Source organism: Microcaecilia unicolor, chromosome 4 (assembly GCF_901765095.1).
Source record: "Microcaecilia unicolor chromosome 4, aMicUni1.1, whole genome shotgun sequence".
NCBI lineage: Eukaryota > Metazoa > Chordata > Amphibia > Gymnophiona > Siphonopidae > Microcaecilia > Microcaecilia unicolor.
The window spans coordinates 366,522,213-366,537,775 of NC_044034.1; the positions used below are offsets into that span (position 1 = coordinate 366,522,213).

The following is a 15,563-nucleotide window of genomic DNA, read 5'->3' on the forward strand; positions in this document are numbered from 1 at the left end:
CCTGACAATTTACTAAAATTATTTAATTCACATAAATGCACTGGTAGAGTAAGACCCGGGACCCGCACATAAAACATCGTCCGCGAAAAGCGCCAACTTGTGTTTTCTATCACCAACTCGAACTCCTTTAATATCAAGTCTCAATAAAGAGAGCAAAGAGCAGTGGGGATAGCGGGCATCCTTGCCGAGTGCCCCTCTCAGTTGGGAAGACAGAGGAATAACCCCCATCAATCTTGAGCTGTGCCACCAGATTTTCATATAAGCGCTTCAGCCAACCTAGAAGACCGTGCCCAACTCCCATACATTGCAGCACTTGCCACAAGTAGGGCCATTCAACCCTATCGAATGCTTTCTTGGCATCCATGCTCAAAAAGGCCACTGGGACTCCCCCCGCTGAGCTTCCCATAGCACATGCAATGTGCGGCGAATATTATCTGTGACTTGCCTACGGGCCACAAAACCCGATTGATCTGTATGTATCAACTTGAGAAGTACCTGGCCCAACCTATACTACTACTACTACTTATCATTTCGAAAATGCTACGAGACGTACGCAGCGCTGTACACTTGAACATGAAGAGACAGTCCCTGCTCGACAGAGCTTACAATCTAATTAGGACAGACAGAACAAACAAGAGATAAGGGAATATTAAAGTGAGGATGATAAAATAAGGGTTCTGAACAAAGTGAATAAGGGTTAGGAGTTAAAAGCAGCATCAAAAAGGTGGGCTTTTAGCTTAGATTTGAAGACCTCCACAGATGGAGCCTTGGACAGAATTTTAACATCCAAATTTAGCAAGGAGATTGGGCGGTAGGATCCACAGAGCGCCGGATCACGTTCCGGCTTCAAAAGCACAGATATCCCTGCTTCGTGCATACTTACTAGAAGTGATTGACCATTAAAACATGCATTCCCCACCCTAACCAGTAGTGGGCCTACCTCTCCCGTGAATATTTTAAAGATTTTCACCAAAAAAGCATCTAGACCTGTGGCTTTACTTCCCTTAAGACCCTTTATTGCTGGCATAAGTTCCTCTAAGTGAAAAGGGGCCTCCAGCTCTGCACATTACTCATTAGACAATTTTGGTAGCTCAAGCCCTTGCAAAAAATCTTGGATCGATGTTACCTTTGCCCCGTCCCCTCTACAATACAGAGATTAGTAAAATTGGGTGAACTGTTCTCGAATATCTCTATCCCGCTAGTACAATTCATTCCCTGGGCCTTTAATTTTTGTGATAGTATATACCTGCTGTCGATGACAGAGTTGATTAGCTCGCATTCTGCCTGATTTGTTGCCAAATTCAAAAAATTTCTGTTGCACTATTCTCATATACTCCACACGTTCAACCTGCAGCTTATTGAGCTCCATACGACATTGTCGCAACTGCAGAAAAACATCATCAGATTCTCCCACTTGATGTAAACACTCCAAATGGACCAATCGAGATCTCAACTCTAATTCCTTTCGCTCATGTTCTCGTTTCTTGCACTTAATTAAATGGCCCCGAATAACCACCTTCAAGGCATCCCACAAAATGCCATCAGAAACCTCCCCTGTATCATTAGATGCAAGATAGTTACGAATTACATCGGGCAACACACCTTTTTATCACCTAGAATATGTTCGTTCAGTCTCCAAAACACTAGTCGTCTCTCCTCCTCCAGGCTCCCCACAGTTATTTCCACAGGGGTATGGTCAGAGACAGACATTGTAGAATCCAAAACTTGTCCTCACAACTGGTGACTACACCACAGTATGTCTATTCTAGTATACGTAGACTGAGGATGAGAGTAAAAAGTATAGGACCTCTGCCCTGGATGTTGAAGTCGCCAGATATCCAGTAGATCTAGACTAGAGGTTAGTAATCTCAATTGCTTACAATGTGCTATACTTGAGCTACTTACTCCTCTAGAGTGATCAATCGCAGATAGAGAGAGATTAAAATCCCCTCCCAGTATCACTCCTCTCTGCTTAAATTGGAGGAGAGCCTCCCTGTTTGCCCCCCAAAATTCCTCCTTTCCAGCATTGGGTGCGTACAAGTTTATGAAAGTAACTGCCTGTCCAGAAAGGAAACCACGCACCGCTAGGCATCTTCCTTGTTCATCCCTATACACAGCATCCTTTATAAATGGGACCCCTTTATGGATGTAGATAACCAGACCTCCCACTTTTCTCCCCCTAGCATCTGAGTGTACAAAGCATTCACTATAAGCCCTATGATTAAGTAGGGGCACATCTTTCGTGTATGAGTTTCTTGAAGAAACACAATGTCCCAATGGAGATGTTGCAACTCATGGTGGACCAAGCTTCATTTACCCGTCAAATTTAACCCATTAACATTCCATGACCCCAATCGTAACCCCTTCTGTCCCACCCCAGCCACACCCCTACCCCCCCAATTCCCTACCAGCTGAGCAGCACAACTGCCGGCCAGCTCAAACCCGGAGGAAGTGACTCATCGCCAGAGCAGACCCCGTTTTCAGAAACAACCCGATTTTCCCCTTAACTTCTGACATTCTCCAAACCACCACCATTCATACCCTCTTAATGAACACCTCATTGTCTGCTCCACCAGATTATTTTGATTAAGATTTTTTGATAGCTTGCTATCCATTACTTTATATTTCTTGTAGAAATCTTGCAGTACTACCATTAGCGGTCATGTTTCCATATAAAAGCAAATAAACTCATTATATAGAAACATGACCCCTAGCTGTAGCACTGCGAGGCTATCACTAGGAGCTGGATCCCAGCGCAGGCAAGGCAAGCATAACTGGAGATTGCTTCTGCCTGCTCACTAGACACCAAGGAATATTAAAGATACACCTGGGAAGGGAGATGGTGGAATGGGGCTTCCGGGAGAGGGTTCATTCTTTGAGTGGGCCCTTTAGGTTGGGTATGGGTATATTTGGGGGGCCTTGGGGGGGCCACAAGAAGACCTTTTTTAAGGGTGTAGTGCTCTGGAGCCAACTCGTTGCCGTCCTCTTTAAGAGATGGTTAGGAAGCATCGGGCTGCAGCTTGGCAGCTTAGTGTTCCTGGGCCAATGGAACAACGAGGTGGCTTGCAAGGAGTGTTATCCTTTTGCCACAGGAGTTGGCAATTCTGCAGTACTGAGATACCATAGGTTGGTGACTTCCGTGGAAAATCAATGTGTGGTAAAAGCCCACCCTTTACTGCACCTTGATAACTCCCCCCTCAATAGTTAATTTTCCAAGTACTACTACTACTACTTAACATTTCTAGAGCGCTACTAGGGTTATGCAGCGCTGTACAAATTAATAACTAAGGACGGTCCCTGCTCAGAACAGCTTACAATCTAAAGAGAAGAGCTTACAATCTAAAGTGAGCTATGGATCTGTACTGGGGCTGGTGCTTTTTATATATATATATACTAGTAAAACAGGGCCGTTTCTGACACAAATGAAACCGGCGCTAGCAAGGTTTTCCTCGGAGTATGTATGTTTGAGAGAGAGAGAGAGAGAGAGAGAGTGTGTGTGTGTGTGAGAGAGATGGAGTGTGTGTGTGAGTGAGAGAGACACAGAGTGTGTGTGTGTTTGTGTCAGAGAGAGAGAGTGTTTGAGAGACAAGAGTGTATGTGTGTGTGAGAGAGAGAGAGTGTATGTATGTGAGAGACAGAGAGTGAGTGTGTTTGTGGGGCTTCGAGTTCCATGACCCCCTCCTTCCCTCCCTCCCTTTCCTTCCCTCCGAGTTCCAGGCCCCCCTCCCTCCCCTCTCCTCTCCCTCGCTCTCCTCTCCTCTCTCTCCTCTCCCCTCCCTCTCTCTCCTCTCCCTCTCTCTCCTCTCCTCCCTCGGAGTTCTTGGCCCCCTCTTCCCTCCTTGTTCCATGCCCCCCTTTCCTCGGAGTGTGTATGTTTGAGAGAGAGTGTGTGGGTGAGAGATGGAGTGTATATGTGAGAGAGAATGAGTGTGAGAGAGAGACAGACGGAGTGTGTGTGTGTGTTTGTGTCAGAGAGAGAGAGACAGACAGAGTGTGTGTGTGAGAGAGAGTGAGTATGTGAGAGACAGAGAGTGAGTGTGTGTGTGTGAGAAAGTGAAGCCTTCAAGCCTTGAAGCATTCGTGTGCTCTGTAAGGCTGCATCTCCTCAATTGACGACACGTAGTTCCGTAACGTTGCAGGAATGCTTCAAGGCTTGAAGGCTTCACTTTCTCGGCTTCAGAATGTTGGAGGTGCGTTTTATTATATAGGATTTATAAATGATTTTGCAAAGAGAACAATGAGTGAGTGATTACATTTACAGATGACACAAAATTATTTGTGGTTTTCATTTCTTTAATGAACTAATTAAAAAAATATGATCTGTATCATCCACATTTCTGAGCAGAGCACAATAACATACATAATTAAAACATATATACCATGGATATATTTACAGTTTCATGCAGTTAAGATATTAGAGCATGAGTGGGTTGTGAGGAGCTGCAGGAGGCCTGGTGGGACTAGGGACTAGGTGTCTAAATGTCAGATGAAATTTAATGTGGACCAGTGCAAAGTGAATAGGTAAAAATAATCTAAACTGCAGGCACAAAATGCTGAGTTTGGAGTCCCCATCCAGGCAAAGGAGTCATTGTAGAAAATACTTGTTTTCACTTATATACACTGTCAGCTAGCACATTTGCTTATTTCCGATCTGAGGAAGAAGGGCAACCTTCGAAAGCTAATCAAGAAATGTATTAAGTTATGTCCAATAAAAAAGGTGTCATCTTATTTTCTTTTCCATGTTTTATTTTGTTTGATTTCTATAGATTCTACATGGAATGTTGCTATTCCACTAGCAACATTCCATGTAGAAGTCGGCCCTTGTAGATCACCAATGTGGCCGCGCAGGCTTCTGCTTCTGTGAGTCTGACGTCCTGCACGTACGTGCAGGACGTCAGACTCACAGAAACAGAAGCCTGCGCAGCCTTCTACATGGAATGTTGCTAGTGGAATAGCAACATTCCATGTAGAATCTTCAATAGTAGCAACATTCCATGTAGAATCTCCAATAGTAGCAACATTCCATGTAGAATCTCCAATAATAGCAACATTCCATGTAGAATCTCCAATAGTAACAACATTCCATGTAGAATCTCCAATGGTATCTATTTTACTGTCATAGTAATGCTTGAATGTTTTCACTTATATACACTGTCAGCTAGCACATTTGCTTATTTCCGATCTGAGGAAGAAGGGCAACCTTCGAAAGCTAATCAAGAAATGTATTAAGTTATGTCCAATAAAAAAGGTATCATCTTATTTTCTTTTCCATGTTTTATTTTGTTTGATTTCTATAGAAAATACTTTGAAACCCTCAGTTCAGTGTGACGTGGTGGTAAAAAAAAAAAAAGATTGGTACAAGAGAAAAATGGAAAAGGCTAAAGAGGTTAGAGCTTTATAGCCTAGAGACAGCTGAGACAAGATTCCTCTGTAGCCTTTCATGAGGTACCTTATCAAACGCCTTTTGAAAATCCAGATACACAATATCAATCGGCTCCCCTTGTTCCACATGTTTGTTTACGCCTTCAAAGAATTGAAGTAAATTGGTCAGGCAAGATTTCCCCACACAAAAGCCGTGCTGACTCGGTCTCAGTAATCCATGTCCTCGGATGTGCTCTGTAATTTTGTTTTTAATAATAGCCTCTACCATTTTCCCCGGCACCGACGTCAGACTCACCGGTCTATAATTTCCCGGATCTCCCCTGGAACCTTTTTTAAAAATGGGCAAATGTATGTGATATCTTACATACATTTATACAGTTACTACGTGAACCCATTCACAATTTTATAGACCTCTACCATATCACATTTATTGTCCTGCATATTATGGATACTGACTATGTACTGTGAAATGTTCCATCAATAAAATTGTTGAAATATAAAATTGTGAATGGGTTAGAATGGTTGTTTACATTATGTTACATTACAATCTGTTCTTGTATTCCGCTAATATCCAATGAGTTCAAAGCAGATCACAAACAAAAAAAAAATTAGGTAAAACACGTAGGACCATACAAACAAATTAAAAATAAAACTTCTGCAAATAGAATCTAGATTACATCTGTTTAGAAGTGATATATTGTGTTTTCCCAATCACCTTGCCCTTTCCAGGGAGGGGAAAACACTTCAGCCTTGTAAGCTGAAGAATAAGAGGTACAATCAGGCTTAGCTGTAGGTGCACCACAAACAAAGGTTTATTGGTATAATCACTAAGCCAAAAATATACAAGGTAATTGTTCCCTCTGGAGCACACCACAAAACAAGACACAAATCCTGAACAACAGAGAGTGCTCAGCTCACACTGTGCCATCCCACCACATATATATCATTTGTAAGTTTCGGTTTGCCCAAATCATGTGATTTCCCATAAACCAGAACCATTAGGTAGCCTCATACCATATATGGATTGTTCCTGTATTCTATCAGTCTCTCCTGATGGGAGTTCATGTGCAAAGTCTGTAGCCATTGGCTAATTACGTATCAGTTCTGCATGCAGTTAGTCAGAGAGCAAAAAATACATAGAACAATACCCTTGTGTCCCCTCACCCAAAACCTGAAACATTCTAGGCTCACTGTGTCCCAAGGTTACATCACTATATCCAGTTTATATGAAAAGCCAAGTCTCAGCTCCAGCAAAGTCAGCAAAATGTGTATCCCTGAAGTGTCTGTTCTCAGCTCCTGAGAAAGCAATACTGTATGTTACATGTGAGAACCAAACAGAGCAAAGTACAGGCCTTAGGGCTAGCCCTTAGGAACAGGCCTACAGAGGAAAGAGACTTTTCAATTCCCTTTTCTCTTACCAGACAGATCTGGAATGTACTATCGGAGAATTTAAGAACAGAATATAATTTTATGCTATTTAGGAAAATGATATCAATTATTCTTTTGTTATGAATATTGTTAAAATTATATTCTGTTCTTAAATTCTCTGATAGTACATTCCAGATCTGTCTGGTAAGAGAAAAGGGAATTGAAAAGTCTCTTTGAGCTTATCCCTTTAGGATCTAGAAAACATAGTTGGTTCAAAGATCATAAAGAATGTTTGTGGAAGACACAGGAAAATCAAGTAAATGAATCATATAGAGAAGAGCTATTCCTTGTCAAATCTTGATCATCATGCAGTATAATTTAAACAATACTTTGGCCTCTAGAGTCAACCAATGAAGCTGAATGTACAAAGGGGTCACTCTTTCAGATTTCCTTCTTGAGTAAATCAGTCTTACTGCAACATTCTTCACTGTCTGCAGATGTTTTAACAGGGCCTTTGTACATCCTGTATATATAATGTTGCAGTAATCTAATTTAGATAAAGCCAAGGCCTGCACAATCAATCAAAAGTGTTCTTGTGTCAAAAATGTTCTAATTTGTTTATCATTGTCCAGAAACAATTTCTTATTAATTGATGTACATTTATTTATTTGTTACATTTGTATCCAGGTAACACAAAATAGAGGGAATCGCACCGCTGAATTATAGGCAATAACAACCAACAAACAGCGGGTATCATATAACAATTGTGAAACAATGAGAAAATAACAGAGGAGGAGAGGACCTCAGACAAGAACCACCTTTTCAATCAATTAGATGATGTTAGTGTGGTCACAATCATATAATCATAGGTCCTTTACCATCCTCCTCCCTCAATCTGCATTCGTGTGCTTGTAATCTATCTTAGTACTGGCTATCACAAACATTCTCAAAAAGTATCAAACCCCACAGCTACTTAGCTTATCACTGCTCCAACCAGGGGCTCCCCAACGGTCCTGTTTTGCCACCTGGGGCTTCGTCAGGGGAAGAGCACCCTACAAACAAACACACAACAAACCTTCAATCTCTCACATATCTCACAATTTATACAATTTGAGCTACAAAAATCTAAAAGCAATAACAACCTCTCCAATGTAACTCACCCAGCACGCCAGTAAAGCCGCCGAGAAAATGTGCACCAAAATCACCCACAATCCAAAGGGCATTTAAACCCTGCTTTAGGAAACAGCTGATGAAACGTAACGGGGGAACAGCTGGTTAGCGTGACCAGACATGACCAAACGTCACAGCCGGTGCGCACCAAAATTTTATTTATATTTTTAAATAAACCAGACGGCTTGTTACCCACAAGTGCATAGCTGAAACGATCTGTGTTTCTCCAACGAAACCTCACATCTCAGCAGTGCAAAACAAAAAGCAAACCAACCAAAGGGCATATGAACCAACTATCACGCATACAGATGTAAGATAAACCATCATATCAGCCACACCAACTCGCAACAAACACTCATCAAACCCTTATCTAAAGCCGATATGTGGACCTAAAAAACCAACTCCTCCCACCCAACTCTATGTGACAGTCTAACTGTGCAAAAATGTTGTTATACTCAAAATGTCCCTGCATCAAAAAAACACAGTCCAATCAATTTTGGCATTAAGCCCAGCAGGTTCTACAGAACGTAAATGAAAAATCCATTTTTGTTCCAACTGTAGTAGTCGTCTATCAATGTCCCCCCCTCGGGCTTTAGGTGAAACTTGGTCAATCACTCTTACTGAGAAATCTTCAAAAGTATGCGCAGTTAATAAACAGTGAGGGACCAAAGGAGCACCCGGGCGAGAATGGACTACACTATGTCTGTGCTCATTCATCCTGATGTTCAGGGGTCTGACGGTTTTACCCACATAAATTTTAGCACAGGGACATTGTAAAACATATAAAATGTGAGTAGATCTGCAGTCAGTATAAGACTTGAGATGATATTTCTTGTTATCAACCGGATTAATAAACTCTTCCCCCTCCACAGTGATGTTACATGTCTTACAGTGGCCGCATTCTTACAGTGGCCCACATTCTTGGGAAATGATGAATCCACAACAATCAAAGGTAGTTCAGATGGTCTGATCAATTCTTTAATATTGCGTCCTCTGGAGAACGCAATGAGTAATTCTTGCTCTTGAAATGCTCGATGTGAGCGTAACACATCCCAATGTAAATGCAGGATGTGTGCTAAATGTTCACTACCGACCATGTGTCTCATTACACATACCATCTTGTTGACATCTGATGCTTTATTCCTGGGCACAAAATGTATCCCACATTTTCCCACCTATTTGTAGCCTCAATGTGGCTTACATAGTACCGGAGAGGCGTTTGCAGACTCCAGTGAGAACAAATACAAAGTGATGTTGTGGTAAGATAAAGTTCATGTGGCACAGCCACACTAGGGAATCGTACAGCAGAAGAGTTGTGTTATGCCCATTCTGTACTTTGGTTTTGTTGTGTTAAGAGATCAGGCATTTAAGTTGGATCGGTAGGGTATGCCTTTTTAAACAGGTTAGTTTTTAGTGTTTTCCGGAAGTTTAGGTGGTTGTATGTCGTTTTCAAGGCATTTGGTACAGTTGTGTGCTTATGTAGGAAAAACTGGATGCGTAAGTTGTGATTCTATTGTTAAATTACAGTCTAAAATACACCTAGGGGGTTGTTTACTAAAGCTTAGCTCGAGTTATCTGCAGCAGGGCCCATTTTATTCCTATGGACCCTGCTGCAGATAACTCAAGTTAAGCTTTAATAAACAACCCCCCTAGTATTTTCAAGGTGGATTCCAATTTATAACTAACCTTCCCATTAACAGTGGAATCAATTTTGTCTTTCGATCCTATCAGAAGAAATTTAGGGCCTCTTTTACTAAACTAGCAATTACCGGCGCGGCAAATGAGAGGAATCCCATAGGAAATGAATGGAATTCCTCTCATTTGTCACACGGGAATCACTAGCGCAGTTTAGTAAAAAAAAGGCCCTTAGTCTTATCCTTGTTTGCTTTTAGTAAACTGTCTGACATCCATTTAGTAATTAATGGACTACAGTGTTGAAGCCTGAAGGGACTGGAATATGTCAGTAATGTCATCAGCGTATATAAAAAAATTAAAACTTTCAGTTTTAGGAAGCCTCCCTAGAGAGGCCAACAAAATGTTAAATAAAATAGGTGACAATGGAGATCCCTGAGACACACCACATCTTTCATATCAACTACCTGGAGGATAACCAGTGGGACACTGTCATACCGGGGTACAAAGTATATGATAGTGATAGGGTGGACTGGACTGGTGGAGGGGTAGCATTGTATATTAATGAGAGCCTTGACTCAGATAGATTACAAATTAAGCAGGACATAAATCACACCTTTGAATCATTGTGGGTTGAAATTCCATGTATAAAAGGGAAAAGGACGGTTATAGGAGTGTACTACCGTCTGCCTCGCCAGGATGAGCAGGTAGACACAGAAATGATAAAAGAAATCAGAGACGCAAACAAAATGGGCAATGCGATAATAATGGGTGACTTCAATTATCCAAATATAGACTGAGTAAATGTAACATCGGGACACGCTAGAGAGGTACAATTCCTTGATGAAATCAAGGACAGCTTTATGGAGCAGCTGGTGCAGGAGCCGACGAGAGAAGGAAAAATTCTAGACTTGGTCCTTAGTGGAGCGCATGAGCTAGTGAGGGATGTTGTGGTACTGGGGCCGCTTGATAACAGTGATCATAATATGATCAGTTTTCATATCAACCTTGAAGTAACTATACGCAGGAAGTCAAATACGTTAGCGTTTAACTTTAAAAAAGGAGACTATGATAAAATTTATTTATTTATTTATGGTTCATTTCTACCCCACATTTTCCCACAAATGCAGGCACAATGTGGCTTCCATGAATTACAAAAGTAAAATGAGAAGAATGGTGGGAAAAAAACTTAGGGGGACAACTGAGAGGGTAAAAACTGTACAACAGGCATGGACGCTGTTCAAAAATACCATCCTGGAGGCCCAGGCCAAACATATTCCACAAATTAGAAAAGAAAGACGGAACTCCAAAAGACAGCCTGTCTGGTTGAAAAGTGAGGTGAAGGAAACTATTAGGGCTAAAAGAAATGCCTTCAGAAAATGGAAGAAGGAACCCTCTGAAAATAACAAGAAGCAGCATAAGGAGTGTCAAAGCAAATGCAAGGCGCAGATAAAGAAGGCCAAGAGGGATTACGAAAAAAGATAGCATTAGAGGCAAAAAAGCATAGTAAAAAATTTTTCGGTATATTAAAAGCAGGAAGCCGGCAAAAGAATCAGTTGGGCCGCTGGATGACCGAGGAGTAGAAGGGGCGATCAAGGAAGACAAAGACGTAGCGGAGAGATTGAATGAATTCTTTGCTTCGGTCTTCACCGAGGAAGATTTGGGTGGGATACCGGTGTCGGAAATGATATTTCAAGCGGACGAGTCGGAGAAACTTACTGACTTCACGGTAAACCTGGAGGACGTAATGGGGCAGTTCAGCAAACTGAAGAGTATTCATCCTAGAGTACTGATAGAACTGAAAAATGAGCTTGCGGAGCTACTGCTACTGATATGCAATTTATCCTTAAAATCGAGCGTGGTACCGGAAGATTGGAGGGTGGCCAATGTATCGCCCATTTTTATAAAAGGTTCCAGTGGAGATCCGGGAAATTATAGACCGGTGAGTCGGACGTCGGTGCCGGGGAAAATGGTAGAGGCTATTATTAAAAACAAAATTACAGAGCACATCCGAGGACATGGATTACTGAGACCAAGTCAGCACGGCTTTTGTGTGGGGAAATCTTGCCTGACCAATTTACTTCAATTCTTTGAAGGCGTAAACAAACATGTGGACCAAGGGGAGCCGGTTGATATTGTGTATCTGGATTTTCAAAAGGCGTTTGACAAGGTACCTCATGAAAGGCTACAGAGGAAATTGGAGGGTCATGGGATAGGAGGAAAAGTCCTATTGTGGATTAAAAACTGGTTGAAGGATAGGAAACAGAGAGTGGGGTTAAATGGGCAGTATTCACAATGGAGAAGAGCAGTTAGTGGGGTTCCTCAGGGGTCTGTGCTAGGACCGCTGCTTTTTAATATATTTATAAATGACTTAGAGATGGGAGTAACTAGCGAGGTAATTAAATTTGCTGATGACACAAAGTTATTCAAAGTCGTTAACTCGCAACAGGATTGTGAAAAATTACAGAAGGACCTTACGAGACTGGGAGACTGGGCGGCTAAATGGCAGATGACGTTTAATGTGAGCAAGTGCAAAGTGATGCATGTGGGAAAAAAGAACTCGAATTATAGCCACCTCATGCAAGGTTCCACGTTAGGAGTTACGGACCAAGAAAGGGATCTGGGTGTCGTCATTGATAATACACTGAAACCTTCTGCTCAGTGTGCTGCTGCGGCTAGGAAAGCGAATAGAATGTTGGGTATTATTAGGAAAGGTATGGAAAACAGGTGTGAGGATGTTATAATGCCGTTATATCGCTCCATGGTGCGACCGCACCTTGAGTATTGTGTTCAATTCTGGTCACCGCATCTCAAGAAAGATATAGTGGAATTGGAAAAGGTGCAGTGAAGGGCGACTAAAATGATAGCGGGGATGGGACGACTTCCCTATGAAGAAAGACTAAGGAGGCTAGGGCTTTTCAGCTTGGAGAAGAGACGGCTGAGGGGAGACATGATAGAGGTATATAAAATAATGAGTGGAGTGGAACAGGTGGATGTGAAGCGTCTGTTCACACTTTCCAAAAATACTAGGACTAGGGGGCATGGGATGAAAATACAGTGTAGTAAATTTAAAACAAATTGAAGAAAATATTTCTTCACCCAACGCGTAATTAAACTCTGGAATTCGTTGCCGGAGAACGTGGTGAAGGCGGTTAGCTTGGCAGAGTTTAAAAAGGGGTTAGATGGTTTCCTAAAGGACAAGTCCATAAACCGCTACTAAATGGACTTGGGAAAAATCCACAATTCCGGGAATAACATGTATAGAATGTTTGTACGTTTGAGAAGCTTGCCAGGTGCCCTTGGCCTGGATTGGCCGCTGTAATGGACAGGATGCGGGGCTCGATGGACCCTTGGTCTTTTCCCAGTGTGGCATTACTTATGCACTTATGTACCTGAGAAGGAGCCATCCATTTGAACTCTAAGATCGCATCATCAGAAAACCCTGAAACCAGGACAACAGTCTGTTGGTCAGACCAATATCACTCAGTAAACATAGCAGTAAAGCATAGTCCACCTAGTCAAAAGCACTTGATAAACTGAATTGCAAAACAAGTACCTGTTGATCTGTAGCCAGCAAAAGTCTAATTTCAAAAAGCAGTGCTCCAATTACTCTCTCAGTACCAAAATTACTTCAAAATCCCAGTTGCGAACTATGTAGAATATTAAATTTCTCCAGATGATCCCTTAACTGTAGAGCAACCAAACCTTCCATCAACTTTGCCAAAAAAGGAATAGACACAACCAGTCTGTAGTTCGATACCGGTGAAGAAGAGACTTTTAAATCTTTGACAACAGGGGTGAGAAGAATATTTTCCTTAGAAAGGCTTAGATAGAGGAAACCTGCCCAGTGCAAGCAAAGCTCTTAGCCATTCAATTGACCTTTGTTTAAAATTAAGAGGGGCAATTTGCATAAAATACGTAGGACAGTGAGCAAGAAGACAGTGAGATCTTGCAAATTTATTAATTTGTATTTTCATGTCAGACCATTTAACCTCATGAGAATGTGGCCAGCAGTTATCCACAATAATTCCAGAGTGCTGTAAATACTTCATATAAGTATCATACCGTTCCTTAAATAATACTAAGATAATGGGATACTCTATGAAGAAAGTATTTTTTATAGGAAGTACTTTTTCACGCAGTACACAATAATGCTGAGGCTCAAAGGAGGTTTACACAAGTTATTGGAAGAAATGGCCATAAAAATTACTGGCCAGTTAGGTTCTATGTTGTTCATAGTTATTATTGTATCAGTATTGATCTGTATTATATTTCATTTTATTCTGTTTATTTATTTATCTGTCTTGTTATAGTCCACCTTGAACTCCTTGAGGGATAAGTGGACTAGAAATGTTGAAATTAAATGAAAATAAGTGAAATCATGTTCTTGAAAGGATCACTCTGAGGTTTATAGGTTGGTGCTGTGATTGTTATCGTTGGTTAGTTACTTTAGTATACTATAAGTGATAACTATCGGATGAATAAAAGTTTTTTGTCCATAAGGCCTTTGGGGTCTTTGACTAAGGTACGCTAGCGTTTTTAGCTTGTACTAGAAATCAGCTGATGCTAAACGCTGAGATGCCCATTATATTCCTATGGGCGTCTTGGCGTTTAGCACGAGCTGATTTCTAGTGTTAGCTAAAAATGCTAGCGTACCTTAGTAAAAGACCCTCTTTGTCAGCTGCTCTTTTTAGCAGAATTGTTCCATTGTCCATTTTTGACTTCTAGCTAGAAAATCATTGCTTTAAATTGTAAGTAATGTGAATGAAGTTTGGCCTGTCATTCACCTCCTCAAATTTCTATCCTACTTTTTACCCTACAGTTGGTAGAGGATAATAAAGTAAAAAAAAAAAAAAACACAGGGAGTTGAGTTTGTGATAAATCACCTAACAAGTAGATTTGGGTGAAGTTTTTTCAAATTATACGGCAACCTTAAAAACCTTCCGGTTAATATTCAAAGTGATTAAAGTGGCAGGTGTCACGATGGTGACTATTTTCTTTGGCTGTGCTCACCTTGCCCTCTGGTGGCCAGAACCGGTGGCTGCCATAGACTGTCTTGCTGTCTCCCTACACATTCCAGACTTTCATTCCAGTCTGGTCCAGATATTCTAGCCCTCTAGACTTGGTTGGAAGTTTGGCAGCTAGCCTCACCCTTAGCTGCCTTGAGATTCCTGCAGCTGAGCCTCAGCTGCTGATTGCCTTTATTAGGCACCTGGCCCTTTCAGCAGGGCCTTTGCATTGCCAAGGGTCTCGAGGTATCCGGTGTGCAGTTGCACTCTTGTTCTGTTCTGTGCTTATTTCTTGGTGCCTGTGTGTACTTTAGCCTTGTCCTGTTCTGTGTTTAGATCTGGGCACCTGTGTGTACTTTAGCCTTTGTGTTCTCTGTTTGTTTGTCTGCTAGGTTCTGCTTTCAGTCTAGCTTTATTGCTTGTATGTATGTCTTTCTTAATGGCTGCTTGGCAGCTTTCAGTCATTGCCCTAGTTCTTGTCTGTGTAGCCTAGCTTTGTGTCCTGTCTAGTCTGTCTTGTTTGGTTCCCTGTTCACCTTGGGCTTCTGCCCTACCCTGGTTAGTCAAGCTTGTCATAAAGTCCTTTACCCTGTATAGTATCCGTTCTTCCTCTGTTTGTGGCTGATTGTCTTCAGCTTCAGTTCCCCTCCTGCTTGTGTCTACCCTGCTTGCTTTCAGTTTCCTTCCAGCCAAGCCTGTTTGGAAATCCTGAATCCTGATTCCTATCCTGAACCCTGTTTTGGCTAAGCTTGTTTAAGAATCTTTTCTAGTGTGAGTTTCTTGGTGTTCCAGCCTGCTTGCTCCAGTACCAGCTTTCCTCTAAGTCCTGCCGGCTGCCTGCACCCAGGGGCTCAACCCCTGGGGAATGGCAGTCAAGTGTAGGTGAAGCCTAGTTCCAGTCCAGTGTGTTCCAGTCCATGTGTTCCGGCTTGCTTATCTGTGTCTGCAGTCCTTGCCTTGCTGGTGTGCTTGCCCAGTGCTGGTTGGGGGGTTTTGCCTGCC

The 15,563-nt window shown here is 41.9% G+C and overlaps 1 protein-coding gene across 1 annotated transcript in view; it reads left to right on the forward strand.

The window, feature by feature from the left end:
- The window catches only part of CFAP47 (cilia and flagella associated protein 47), a 1,083,264-nt gene that overhangs the window by 40,206 nt on the left and 1,027,495 nt on the right, over positions 1–15,563 (forward strand).